This window comes from Sebastes fasciatus, chromosome 8, assembly GCF_043250625.1.
Source record: "Sebastes fasciatus isolate fSebFas1 chromosome 8, fSebFas1.pri, whole genome shotgun sequence".
NCBI lineage: Eukaryota > Metazoa > Chordata > Actinopteri > Perciformes > Sebastidae > Sebastes > Sebastes fasciatus.
The window spans coordinates 23005517-23019007 of NC_133802.1; the positions used below are offsets into that span (position 1 = coordinate 23005517).

Below are 13491 nucleotides of genomic sequence, written 5' to 3' on the forward strand. Positions count from 1 at the left end.
CATGCTGTGTCTCGTCTGTCTGTTTGTTTTTGTGAATATTTGACAAGTGAGTCACATTCAAGATACAATACTTTATTGCCATATCAACATGATTGATTGGAGTTTGTCTTGGTGAGCTCAAGACAGAGAAAGGCAAACATAGTAAAGCCTCTCACTCATAAAGTACATTAGGGCTGTCCACGACCAAAGAAATTCTTAGTCGACTAACACTCATACAATTTTGTCGACGAATCCATTAGTTGATTTAATCGACAGATCTGTAAAACTGAGTTTCTCCACAAAGAATCACTCAAAAGCACCACTTTAAATCAGAGATGTGCTCATAAGTTTCTTGGAAATAAGTCATTCAGCATGAAAAAGCATAAAAAACGACTAATGGACTAAAGAAATCTTAGTCTAAGACTAAGAGTCGGCAGCCCTAAAACACATTACACATTAAACAAAGTTTAAAAAAGATAAAGCGGGTTATGTGATATTTATTTTATGACAGAATAAAAACAAACCCAACACCGGAAGTAAACCTTTACCCATCACATTCAATCACTAATTCAGTTTAACTTTGACTGCAAAAGCTGGAGGATTATAAGTCAATATCAATATTCAACCTGGTATCACGCCAAAGTGTGTAACAGACCCGCCTGTCCACCAGAGGATAGCGTGTCAGTGTTACGTTTTGCGTCAACGAGGCGAGAAGATTATAGGCGTGTATGAAGGTGCAGTACCAGGAAGGGGCAACAAAACCACTTAGTTAGTTTTAGGCAAAACGTCATGGTTGGGCTTAAAATAAGTACGTAAACTAAGTAAAGTGCGGATACACAGTAACATAAGTATGGAAAACACGTCACTGACATAACTTAAAAAAGAAAACACCGGTCTCCTGATTGAAAGTCCTGTGTTTGTTGGACCCATCCACCTCCCTGCCCGCCCGCCATTATCAGTCTTTCTCTCTTTTTATTCTACATCTATAGCTCCGAGGGTATATGTACGCGGATGCATTTACATTGCAGTCAGTACAGACTACACTGGCATGCCAAAAGCAAGAACAGCGTTGCTTTTGCCTCTTGTCATTCATATACGCCTATTTGTGCGACCGGCTGCAATATCGATCTGCCACAAGAAGAACACAGAAGAGCACAAAAACGTCATCCATTGTCTTTGCTCTCCACAATGACACGTTGATATTCGCTGTGAACGCCAGGCAGCAACACATTATTTCACGGGCACGATGCCATTTCACATTAAACACTGGTTCAAAAGAAATCCTTTAAATTCAAACATCTTCAGGATAACCCCACCTCACCATCATACATATCTCTCCTTTGTCTTTATCACACATTTATGTTTGTACCCATTATAACCATCATGATACTTTATTTTTTTAAACTACTAACTGAATTGGTCTTGATTCGGAGCCAAAAGAGCACAACACCTGAACACTATGTACCCGGCCCACATTCAAACACACATTCATGCACACATGCGCACACGCCGTAGTCGTCCTCTCTGCCCTGCAGGCACCCCCTCCTCCACTAACACACCATGAAATCTCCAACACTCACAACACATTTACATGACATTATCGCTGAAGTGCTATAAAATTGCTGCCTGAATAGCAACTGCAGAGATGCATTGTTTGCGTGTGTGTGCGTGCGTGTGAAGCACAACAGGATTTTCAGAAGCCATTTACATTGTGTTTATTGTCAAAAACATCCTTTTACCAGCGGCCTTTAAAATGGAGAATATTAGTGTGTGTGTGTGTGTGTGTGAATGGATTCTACATTTGAGTTAAGACGATAGTCGAGTCTGATTGTAATGATCTCCTGTGGTCTCCCTTGTGCTGTTTTGGGATTAGCATGGTAATCATGGAGCATGTTGACACACACACACTGTTAGTCAGATTGATGTGTTTGTTCGAGTGGTGCAGAGCAGCGCAGCTTTACATGCCGACCGACTGCATTAGCCACTTGCTACTAATCGGAGACTTAATGGCTTTCCCCAACGATGTCGTTCCCATGCACGATGTTTTATTCAAATGCTCGCTGGGTCCGTTTGTAAAGTGTTGAGATCCATCACTGTTACTTTCCCTTACACAAACGCTCTGTCCAAATCAATGTAGCGGCGTCTGAGTTTATCACCGGCAATTATTCTCCGAGTAACACCCTCTCTCTCGTCTGCAAATGGGACGAGTCAGAGTTTCAGATTCAATGAATATTGATGGAGCAGCCCCGAAGGCCAGTGATGACATACTGTATGTACATGTGTGTGTAAATGTGTTCCGAAGAAGAGGACAAAGAGCTGGCCGGCTGGTTTGCATCTGCAACGATACAAACAGCCACAGGAAACAAGCAGAGTCTTCATTTCCATCTCACTCCCCGTTTTATGCCCTACGATTTAAAAAATGTGTGCGCTGCTTAAATGTCATGCGCATATATCAAAAGGCTGCAATTGTAGTTCTTGGAGGGATTCTAGATTTGACCACATCTGTATTCAGAGTTAAAGATTTGCTCGTGTATATCTTTGGCCTTACTCTTGATGTTCCTTTTCTGCGTGGCACACAAATAACCAAAGGCACTGTGGCAGCAACTCTAAGCAATGATGTAGTGTGCATGCTTGTACATGTCACTGTGCATGTGTAACAGGCCACGGACAGTGTTGGAAAGCATGGTGATGCAGCTAGCTGCTGCTCCACTGCTGCTAAAAGGGACAGACAGATATGACGCTACGGTGACGACGAAAACAAACCATTATCTAGCCTTTGCTGTTTCTGCCCTGCGTGCTGCACACGTCCTACCATCACCCTCTTTACTCTCATCTCTCTCCTCCTTCTCTCTCCGTCCTGCTATCAGAGTCTCAGACTGCGGCAGCGCAGGGCAGTGAGACGGAAAATACTGTGATTGTTTCTGACGAAAATAGAGGGGCTCGGTGAGAGGGAGACGCTAAAAGAGGAGAGGAGAAAGGGGGGAGAGAGGGAGTCAAAGGATGAGGAGAGTGAATGAAGGGAAGGTGGAGCGAGAGAGACAGAGCATTAGAGCATTTCTAAGGTCGCTGCGTGGCTATACGGACTCAGGGGAGGCTTGTAGAGAGTAACAGCTCCGCTGAGAACTCCTAATTCTGTGTGTATTTGTGAGTTAAGAGAAAGGAAAGGAGGGGAAGTGAAAAGGAGAGAGAGCGAGAGCTGGGATGTAGTCTCACCTTGTTCTGCACCATGCACACACAGCACCCCAGCTGTCATCCAGCTTCGCTCTCTTTCTCCATCAGGGCCGGTGGATGCATCATTCATGAGCAGGGACTTATTTGGCTGCGTCATCTCCTCAACTGTCAATAACTTTTTTCGGTAGAGTTGCTCAAAATTGAGCTATACTCCATTAGAAGTTGTGGCACTAACAAAATGATTGATATAGAAAACCTTTCAAAGGATCATATATATATATATATATATATATATATATATATATATAAACTGAATCCGTTATATAGAAATTAAATGCAGATGTGTTCTTTTCTTTTTTTAAATTAAAACTCAGCCTTTTGGAAAAGAACACTTTAATATTCATCATACTGTTTAATGAAAGAGAGAGAGAGCAACCACACGTAGAGTGTAATATGAAAGGGTAATTATCTAAGAACGGCCGTGTCCTGCCCCCAGCACCCTTTTTGCCCGGCCTGTCCTCTTCCCTGAGTGGCTGTGTCGCAGCCTGCTGTGAGGCTGCCTGCTGTGAAGGTCACCCTCCCTGCAGCTATGGATTACACAGGCGCGCACAGTCAGGCAGAATACGATATTGCCCTTGAGGGGAGGTCTGAGGCCCCGGGGCTGGCAGAGACGAGCCCTCTGGAGCTTCAATCTGGACCCCACCGGGACCAGCCGGTATGATAACGGAGCTATCAAGGAGCAAAATAGGCGCAGCAACAGGATATATAAAGATGTAAAAGTCAGTGTGTTCCCACCACTTGTCCGTGGCTGCTGTATGCTCACCACCAAAGTGTGTGACAAGAAAGAAACAGAACAACACTCCCAACTGGCACAAGAGGGAATCTAAATCCCGTCATAGTCTTCATCGGGTGCTATCAAAGAGCCTTCAAAAGAGCATTCTTCCCTCTGTTTTCAAGCCTGAATTCAAAGGGAGGTTGTGACACCTTTTATCCTGCAAAATGGTGCAATGAGGGTCACTTTTTCTTGGCGTTTGACAACAGCTCTCTCTGGAGTCATGCCACTGTTTTAGAGGTCAGAAGAGAGGAAACAATACAGGCACGCACATACACACAGATACACTTGGCAGATGCCGTCGTCCTTCGCCGGCTCGGCTCTCCCCGCTGTGACCTTAATTTGTTCTGTCTTGAGTATGGGTGCCCACCGGGGCAGCTGATGCACCACAGGGGAACAATCTGACAGGATGCGTGAACGTTATGTACATGTGGGTTTGAGCATATGTGGGAGAAAGACAGAGATGGAATGAGACTGAAAGAGGAGATAAAGTAAAAGAGTTTGTATAGGTGTGGATGTGGTGTGAGAGTGCGGCTGTGTTCACAGGTTTAAGCAGAGGAGACAGGGAGGGGAGAAGCTGAGGCTGAAAGCGCTGGACGAATGGGCCACCAATAAAAGCAAAAGAACACAAGCTGTCTCCCCGCCGGCTAATCCTCTAATGAAGATTTGTGGCGGTGGCTGGCTGGTGATTATTGGCCCAGCGCAGAGACAAAAACCATCCTCAGTGCTACTGTAAATACAATCTCTCACATTTACGCATGCCATCACGGGCCCAAATGAGAAAATTTGGGATTGAGGCAGAAACACTGCTGTTGCAATGCATATACGGGCCGGCTATACTGCTGTGCTCTGACACGCTGTCATACCCCCGATGCTACTTTAATAAGCAATCCCATTACAAGCCCAAACATTAACCGACATTATTCAGATGTGAAGAATGCAATGTGAAGTCGCTTATGTTTGTGCTGTTATTCCCGTCTCATCGGGCCAATTGCACCGATCCTGACTATGCTAATTTTATGGAAATGCTCGTTTCCATTCTTCCTCTCTGCCTCCGATTTGTTTCATTTCATCAGTGCTCTTTTGAACCACATTACCAGCCTGTCTGAGCTTCAGTAGCTGGGAGCTGTGTTGGAGCAGGAGTTCACCCATCCGTGTATCCCAATATACAGACCGCTACTGCATTAGGAGATACTGACAGTGGGGCTTTGTATTGGCAAGAATCTGGCGATACGTATTATGATACAGGGGTAACGATCCAATATATTGCAATACTGTAAGCAAGGCAATATATTGCGATTTTTTTCAAATCTAATCTTAGAAAAACTGTCATAGTATAAAGACACACCATATGTATTAAATCTGAGTAAAAACGTCACCATGTGAAATGGCTACTATGGGGACTAACATCATTACACATGAATACAGCTGGATTCATTGGATCCACAAGAGTCTCAACTTTTCAGTCATAACCAATTTATGCAATTCTAACACTGTTAAGGGACCCCAGTATGCAGAAATATTCAAATACATAATTTTAGAATAGGTGAAAATATCATATTTTTACTGCATGCAAAAAAATACTTGGTTTTTTTCCCAAACTGCATGTGATTATCATAAAGTGGGCATGTCTGTAAAAGGGAGACTCGTGGATACCCATAGAACCCATTTTCATTCACATATATTGAGGTATGACAGTTTTTCCTTGCCAAAATTTAGCGTAAGTTTGCAGCGTTATTTAGCCTCCTTCGCGACATGCAAGTATGACATGGTTGGATTCCTTAGGTTTTCTAGTTTCATATGATTCACTCACACAGATTGAGCATGCTCCAACTTCCGAAAGACAGAATAGCGACCAGGTCCGCCAGCGATTTAATTAAAAATCGACACAGCGTTTTGGAGAATCGATTGCAAAACATAATATCATGATACTCGTGTGTATCGATATTTTCTTACACCCCTAACTGACAGTGGGGCATTGAAGCTACAATCTCCACACTTTGATCTTCATATAAGCACAAAAATCGCTCCACTAAATGTACGCAAGAACTGACCTTGAAGGAGCCTAAAATACAACGTGTGACAAACACCAACAAACATGCTGTAAATGGATGACCTCAGATACCACATTACCCCTGTGTCCCTTACAGCCTTCTAATCCACACCTCTGGCACACCTCACCCTCCCGATCCTCCCTCTCTCCTCCCCCCACTCCCCGCAGGCAGGTGCAGGGAGCTGTGGTGCAGGTCCTGGCAGAGCCCTTTCTCCTCCTCCTCCTCTCTCTCTATTTCTCTCTCTCTCTCTCTCTGAGGGGTAGGGCTGCCTGTTCAGGGAACAACTTGTGTGGAGACAGGTGTGCATACCAGACGCCTGCACTAAGCCCTACGCCACGCAGATCCCATAACTACCTGCTAGTGAGGCTTCCCCGGCTCTCGTCCAAATGTTGAACTAAACCTTTTTCCAAAGCGCTCTTCTGCTATAGCTGTGTAGCTACAGTAGCTGTGAGTGGGCAAGATGCCACAGAGGGCAGGTCTGAGCTACTGCCACCTTTTTATCACCAAGCTTTCCTGCATCCCATCCGCCACTATACACACATTGGCAGTGGGAAGGCGTTATGGGTGGAGATTAGGCTATTTTGAGCTGTTCATGTAACATTGAGGATTAAAAGGTAGCTCAAGGCTTCTTGGAAGCAAAAGCTTGTCATTCTGTGTCTGTGCCTGCAACCCCGTGGTAGTAAGGTGAGAGCTGTTTGGGTGGATGAGGTCACAGTGAGGAGATGTCCTTGTGGCAATAAGTAAAGTTCATGCAGGGCTGTAGGGTGACATTCCCAACAGTGTGTCAGATACATACTCACGTTTCCCCTTTGCATGAGTCAGATGATACAGAGAGACTACAGCTCAATGCATTGCTGCCGGACGGGAGCATCTATTCCTCCCCGTGGGCCAGCTTTAGAAACGAAAGATCGTCACCCCACTGCCGTTTGCTCATTTCCTCTCTGCCTTTATCCCTGCAACGCTCCCTTAAGTCTCTCTCCTCCTACACCACTCGCTGAATCCCGCTCATCCATTCTTTGGTTGCTTCATCAACCTCCTCCTCCTCCTTTAGCTTCCTCATCTCTAGCCATGCCCCTATGAATTGACCTTGCTGCATCTCAAGGAGAATTGATTTCTCTTTTGGTCTTCGTGTGAAACCCTATCTCAACCGCACTCAGAGGAATTTCCTCCCCCCAACACCCCAAGAGCTGGATGGAGCTAATTCTCTTTCATGAGGACACTTTTCACTCCATTTTATCTGTCTGCCTTTCTCTCTCTCTCTCTCTCTCTCTCTCTCTTCCCCCTACTCTTCTACCCCTCTTCTCTTCTGAGCTCACAGAAATAGAGCAGGCTTGATTAATGCAACATCCATCGACGCCAAACGTAAGCTTTGCTCAACCTTTCTTATGCTTTGCCACTGTTTGGGAAATTGTTATTCATGCACCCTCCAACGCTGTTACTGAATCATCACGTTAGCTGATCAATAAAACAGTTTGACTTTTAACATTTGATGAGCAGGAGAGAGAAAACACAAGGGCTGGATTTGACATCGACTGAACATGCACCTCTTATATTTTTATAATTCTGACATATAGCATTCTGCTATTTCAAGCCCTGCAGCAGCAGATGGTTGTGTTTAATAAAAAAGGGGAAAGATGACAGGGTAACATACAAATAAGAGGTGCTTTGAAGCTAGCGGATACGTCTTTTCATATCTCTACAGTGCACCTGCATTTGTACGACACATGAAATTCTAAACCTGATTATGTCTGCATACATCCTTGATCTCTTGTCAGTATTTGAGTGGTATTTTAATACCAATGCTAGTATCACAGTTGTGTCACGGCTCTATCCCAACTGTTTCACTCTCTAAAAAGCCTTTCTGTTATAGAGAGAAGAAAAGAAGGATGTGCACACTTGAGTACAATGCAAGCATTTATTAATAATAATAATAATAATAATAATAAAGCCAGACTTTTGGTCTTTAGACTTTCATCAGGACAAATGTTTGACACGAGGTAATCCAACACCTGTGTGAGCAAAAGAGTGCACCTGTACTATGTCACGGAAGTACACATTGAAAATATAGTTAAACTCATTTGTAGTTCCCAAGAACTAAATGCATGGGATGTCCTAAAGAACCAGCCCGACACGATAATGCACAAGGCAAAAGCCTCATCTACTTTGCATACAGTCTATGGTCTGTACTGACAACAATGTAAATGCATACGCGTAAATATGCTACACTCAGAGCTAGTGACGTAGAATAAAAAAGTGAAGAGAAACTGCTTATGGCGGTCGGGAGGAGAAGTGGATGGGTCCAACAAACACAGGACTTTCAACCTGGAGACTGGTGTTTGAGACTGGTGTTTTGTTTTCTAAGCACGTTAGTGTTGTTTTTTTTAGTGACGTTTTTTTATGTTTTCCATACTTATGTTACATTGTTTCCGTACGAGTTTTACTTAGTTTACTTACTTATTTTAAGCCCAACCAAGACGTTTTTCCTAAACTTAACTTAGGGGTTTTGTTGCCCCCTGCTGGTACTGCACCTTCATACACGTGTGTAATATTCACGCCTTGGCGAAGCAAAACGTGACACTGACACGCTGTCCTCTGGTGGACAGGGGGTCTATTACATGCTTTGGTGTAATATCGGGTTGAGAGAATAATGTCACAATACATGAACATTAAAAAAAAAAAAAAAAAGGTCAATCAAGATATCAATAAGATATATAAAAATTTCAGTGTAAGTATTGCAAAGTCATCAGGAAAGTAGATGACAATAAATATTTAGCATGATAAAAGCAACGGTGCCCCGCTGCAAACACTAGAGAGCTGCAGTGTGAAGAATCATCTGCGCCTCTTTCCACTTTGTGATCAGAGTGACTGCTGAAGCATACAGAACATTTTCCAGGCTTCAACTCCCAGGTGTCTTGTAGCCCCAGGATCCCCAGTAAGTAGTCAGCCGGGCTGCCTTGGTGAATGCACTAATGTGACACCATAATCACGCACAGGTGCATTTCTGTGCTTCACAGAGCAGCAGCAGCGGGCTGTTGGTGGCGGCGGCAGGTGCCGGCACTGGTGTGTGTCGCGTAAACTGTACATTTTATTCAAAGCGCTGCATCGTGTTTACATTCAGTGTGTGTTTGGAGTGAGAAAAGACCTCATCAGTCCAATTCACAAAATGAAACCGTGCGTGCTCTTCTTGCGCTGCCCTGGCCTTTACTTTTAGTGAACGGTGTGTGACAGAGGGCACTGCAGTGGGGCCGGTAAAGCAGTGGGAGTCAGAGCAGAACAGACACCTCCACCTCCCTCTGCTCTGCAGTGTTACACACACTGATGGGCCATGTACACACACACACAGATGCACTCACAGACACAATGGGTTGCCTTCCCACCAGTCCAATAACAGGCCTATTCATTAGAGTCTCTTACAGACGGTATTGACAACCTGCTGACACACAGTCACTCCAGCATAAACAAATGGAGCACTACAGAAGAGAGGGAGGAGCTTTTTGACTGAGGAGTCCTCTCCGCAAGACTTGGAGAAAGAAGAGAAAGAGTGCTGCCTCTTCTACTTATACATCATCTCACACACACCAACGTATTCTCATAACGGCGTAACTACTTAGTTGGGTTAGGTTTAAGTAAAGCTCGTGGTTTGGCTTAAAATAACTCTGGAAGTGGCATTACTTACATATGTCAGTTACATGAAAAATAAATGAACGTTAACTTATGGTTTCACACGGGACATGAACGCCAGTCTCCTGGGCCACCCGATTCGACTGTTATCAGGCCATTAAATAGACATTATGAGTCTCTAATATATAAGCACCATAGATGTGGGTCATAGGGAACTACTACGTTGTAAAAGTGAAAATGAAACTTAAAGCAACCAATCTAACATAGAAAACTGAATGAAACTAAAAATTACAACTTCACTTCTAAAAACCTACTAGTGGGTGTAGTAGGCCCCTACTGACCCACATCTATGGGGCTTATGGCGACTATAATGCCTATTTAATAGCCTGACAACAGTGTAATCGGTTATTTTTTGACCCACCCATCCACCCTGACCTCCTCCATACAAGTGTTTGACACTATTTCTATTTCCTGATTCACCATTACGTGAATTACAAACAAATTGATTTCCTGGGATATACTGTATATGAATTACAGTGCATCACTTTGCGTAGGTATAGCTACGAACAGTGTATGAGAACAGCCTACACACACACACACATACAGCAGAGTGTCACATTAATCTTGCACCCTAGGTCACTCCTGAGATATGTGGCCTATTCTAATTACGATTATGGGAATAAGTCTTCCTCACTGAGTGGTGTGCCACATACAGGAGCTATTGAAAGGTGAACTGGGTCAAGTGCAGTGAAGTCATCACACAGCACTATGTCACAGCATCCCCCCTACTTGCCAGAAAAAGATATACCCACTGAATGGAAACGGGATATTCTGCAAAACAACTTGATGAAATTTGAAGCCTAGCTGCTAGAAAAATGTACATATTGAGTTTTAACCAAACAGCCAATTTTTAGCTGTGAGTTTGCAGATTGACTTGGCGAGATTTAGCATTGACAGGTGCTTATCACTTATGAAAGTTTATATCTCAGCAGTAGCCAAGTTTGTTGAGCATGTTTCACTGCAGAAATCTCAAGTTTCCTCGGCACAAAAGCGTTCCAGTTATATCTTGGATATGCAAAGAGGCCTAACGGAACAAACTGTGCCATGCATACCAAATATCTGGCTCATTAAGGAGTTATAATTACTGTGTCACTTTGACATAAACACAGAGAGCAGAGCAGTCATGGAGAAAACAGAGGGGAAAGACTGCTGATGTGCTCAAAGATGCGTTCTCCGGTGTCTCTTCGAGCTGACCTGTGGAACCAGGTGAGTGTGTGTTAGAGGAAAGGGGGGGCGGGCGGCGAGCTCGGTGAATGGAATGAGCAATAGCTATGCAGACAGGTCAACAGACTTTATGAAGACAGATGAGGCCAGAGTGGGCGCACAAAACGCAAAGACAAAGAGACAGACAGACTGCATGGCCCTGAGCTCAGGAGGTCAGCTCCTACTCAAACAGACAAGACAGATGAGACATGAAACAACATCCAAACATGAACTGATCATGACTGAGGCTCCCCCCCAAAAAAACTTTGAGATGAAGCTAACAAAGTGGAACATCCCAGGAATGCTTGTCAGACCGTGATCATGCAGCATTTAGGGTGACAGTGAGGGGACGTGATAGGAACGTCTTATCTAAAAGCGGATTCCATACCAGGAGCTCCCTTCAGGCATCAGCGAGAATGCGTAGGCGGATTTTTAGACAACATGGCGGCGGATCACAACGACGCCACCGTCAATCGAGAGGCTCTACGTCAACGGGAGCCCGGTGATCATGTTCTCCATTAGCTTGCCATTGTTCTGCCGCTGCTTGGCTCAGATAACACAGACACGTTTTAATACATAAACAGCAGCAGCAGCAGCCCCATGCCCCTAACTTGGTGCAGAGCCCATGTCAGGCAGAGAGCTAAACCGGCTGCCCGCGGCTTTGTATACAGCTCGCTGTGCTGTACAGCACAAACACACATCCATTGCCATTATCAGCATCAGGACTGTCATCGCTATCACGGCGGCCAAAGACCTCTGCCAGGGGCCCGGACTGCCTACGAAAGCTAGTTATCATGGACTTGTGAATGCAACGTCAAGGACAGAGGCTCACTGGGAAAGGTCGTTTGCTCAAGGTCATACAAAACAAAAGGATAGGAAGAGATTAATAGCCCTACAGACACAGCTGGTAATGTGGTGATGTGCAGGCGTACTCACACCGTACACACACATATCACATTTTATTATCAATTTCTTTTTAATGATAGATATTGCCATTTGTCAGAGATATATATTATCACAACCTTGCAGATTCATATCACTGAGCTGAATCAGGAAATTTGCTGATTGGAGGTCCAGATCAGCCGCCGTCAAAATTGTAAAGGTCATTACAATGACATTACCCTTTTCAGTGGAGGAACGGCAGAAATGTCAAATCGCTCAGCAGCCACATCATCACGCAAATGGAGCAGAATGTTAGGCACTGGGAAATCTCAATGTTCAGACAGAAATAATGGAAGATAGCTATCTGAGTGACAACTTAATGAGGAGAAGTCTAGCTCTGCTTGTTTTTTTGGCCGGTGTGAAGGGGGGGAAGAATTTATAGACCATGATGTGATGAAAAAAAACACATATTTGGTGTATCCGAGCTACATTATCACCGTTTTAAGCACCATTCAGTGCATGTAGTGAACTGGTAGTGACAGCATTCGGGCAGAATTCATAGCACTGCACAGCAGAATTCACATTCCATGTTTTATTACTCCGACCACAACTAAACAGTTAAAATACGCACTGTAATAACTACCCTACAAGCTCAAACCATTGGTCTGTTTGTATTCGTTAGGCAGCTGTGGTTGAGGGCAAATCCTGGCCAAATACCATTTACGGGAGCTGCTACCACCTGCACCCTGATCAAGACGGTGCTTGTCTAACTGTTAAATGAGGCTCAAGTCAGATAATTGTTCCCTTTTGACCAGCGGCAGCAGAAACTGGATATGTAGCTACTGCCAAGACCGACAGAATGACCATAAAACAAAAGAAAAACTTGAGAGTGAGAAAGTCTCATACACATTAACTTTACCAACTCGCTTTAGCTCACGGGAATACATATCCTTCAATGTGCACACTTCAAACTCTGCACACCTCAGACTACATGACTCCCTATAATCATTAGAGATGTCTGGTTGAAAAACATGCCTGGCGGGAGAGCAGAGGAGCAGAGCTGCGCCTGAATCAGCCCAGGCATGCGTTAAAACAAAGCGGCCTCTCCGGCAGAGGACATAGCAGCACACACACACACACAACACACACACGCACACTTAAAACAAATGCACACACCATGACCTCACACAGTCTCACACACACACAATTCAGAGGACTCAGGAACACTTTCTTTCACATAGCTGACACGCACTGCGTTGCTTATTAAACACGCACACACACACGTTCTTCCTATTCTACCCACCAAGCAGCATTATCGGTCATATCTGTGGACTTACAGTGACAAGCTCCCATCCTCTGTATGGATGTACAAGCTGAGTATGTGGAGCACAGAGACCACACAGAACCCCCTCTCTCTCAGACATAGCCACTATGAGACCAGAATACTAAAGACGAAGAAAGTGCTGGCTGACTCAGAACAGAACAACCTTGTATAATAAACTAAAAGCAAACTGAGGACTGAATCTTTTAGGTTTTTCTTTTAAAAAAATGCCATTTGTGTGATGACCCGTTTGCTCATCATTGGTTTGCAGGGTGATATGGAAAGGTTTGGTAGAAACTAGTGTAACAAATACCCAAAATAAATACATATGTACTTGAGGATTGGTACGAAACCAGCATTTGTCTCTT

General features: G+C 44.2%; 1 protein-coding gene across 2 annotated transcripts in view; it reads right to left on the reverse strand.

Annotated features, from left to right (window-relative positions):
• Nucleotides 1–13491, reverse strand: part of znf385a (zinc finger protein 385A) — a 73748-nt gene that overhangs the window by 49805 nt on the left and 10452 nt on the right. The window lies entirely within an intron of this gene.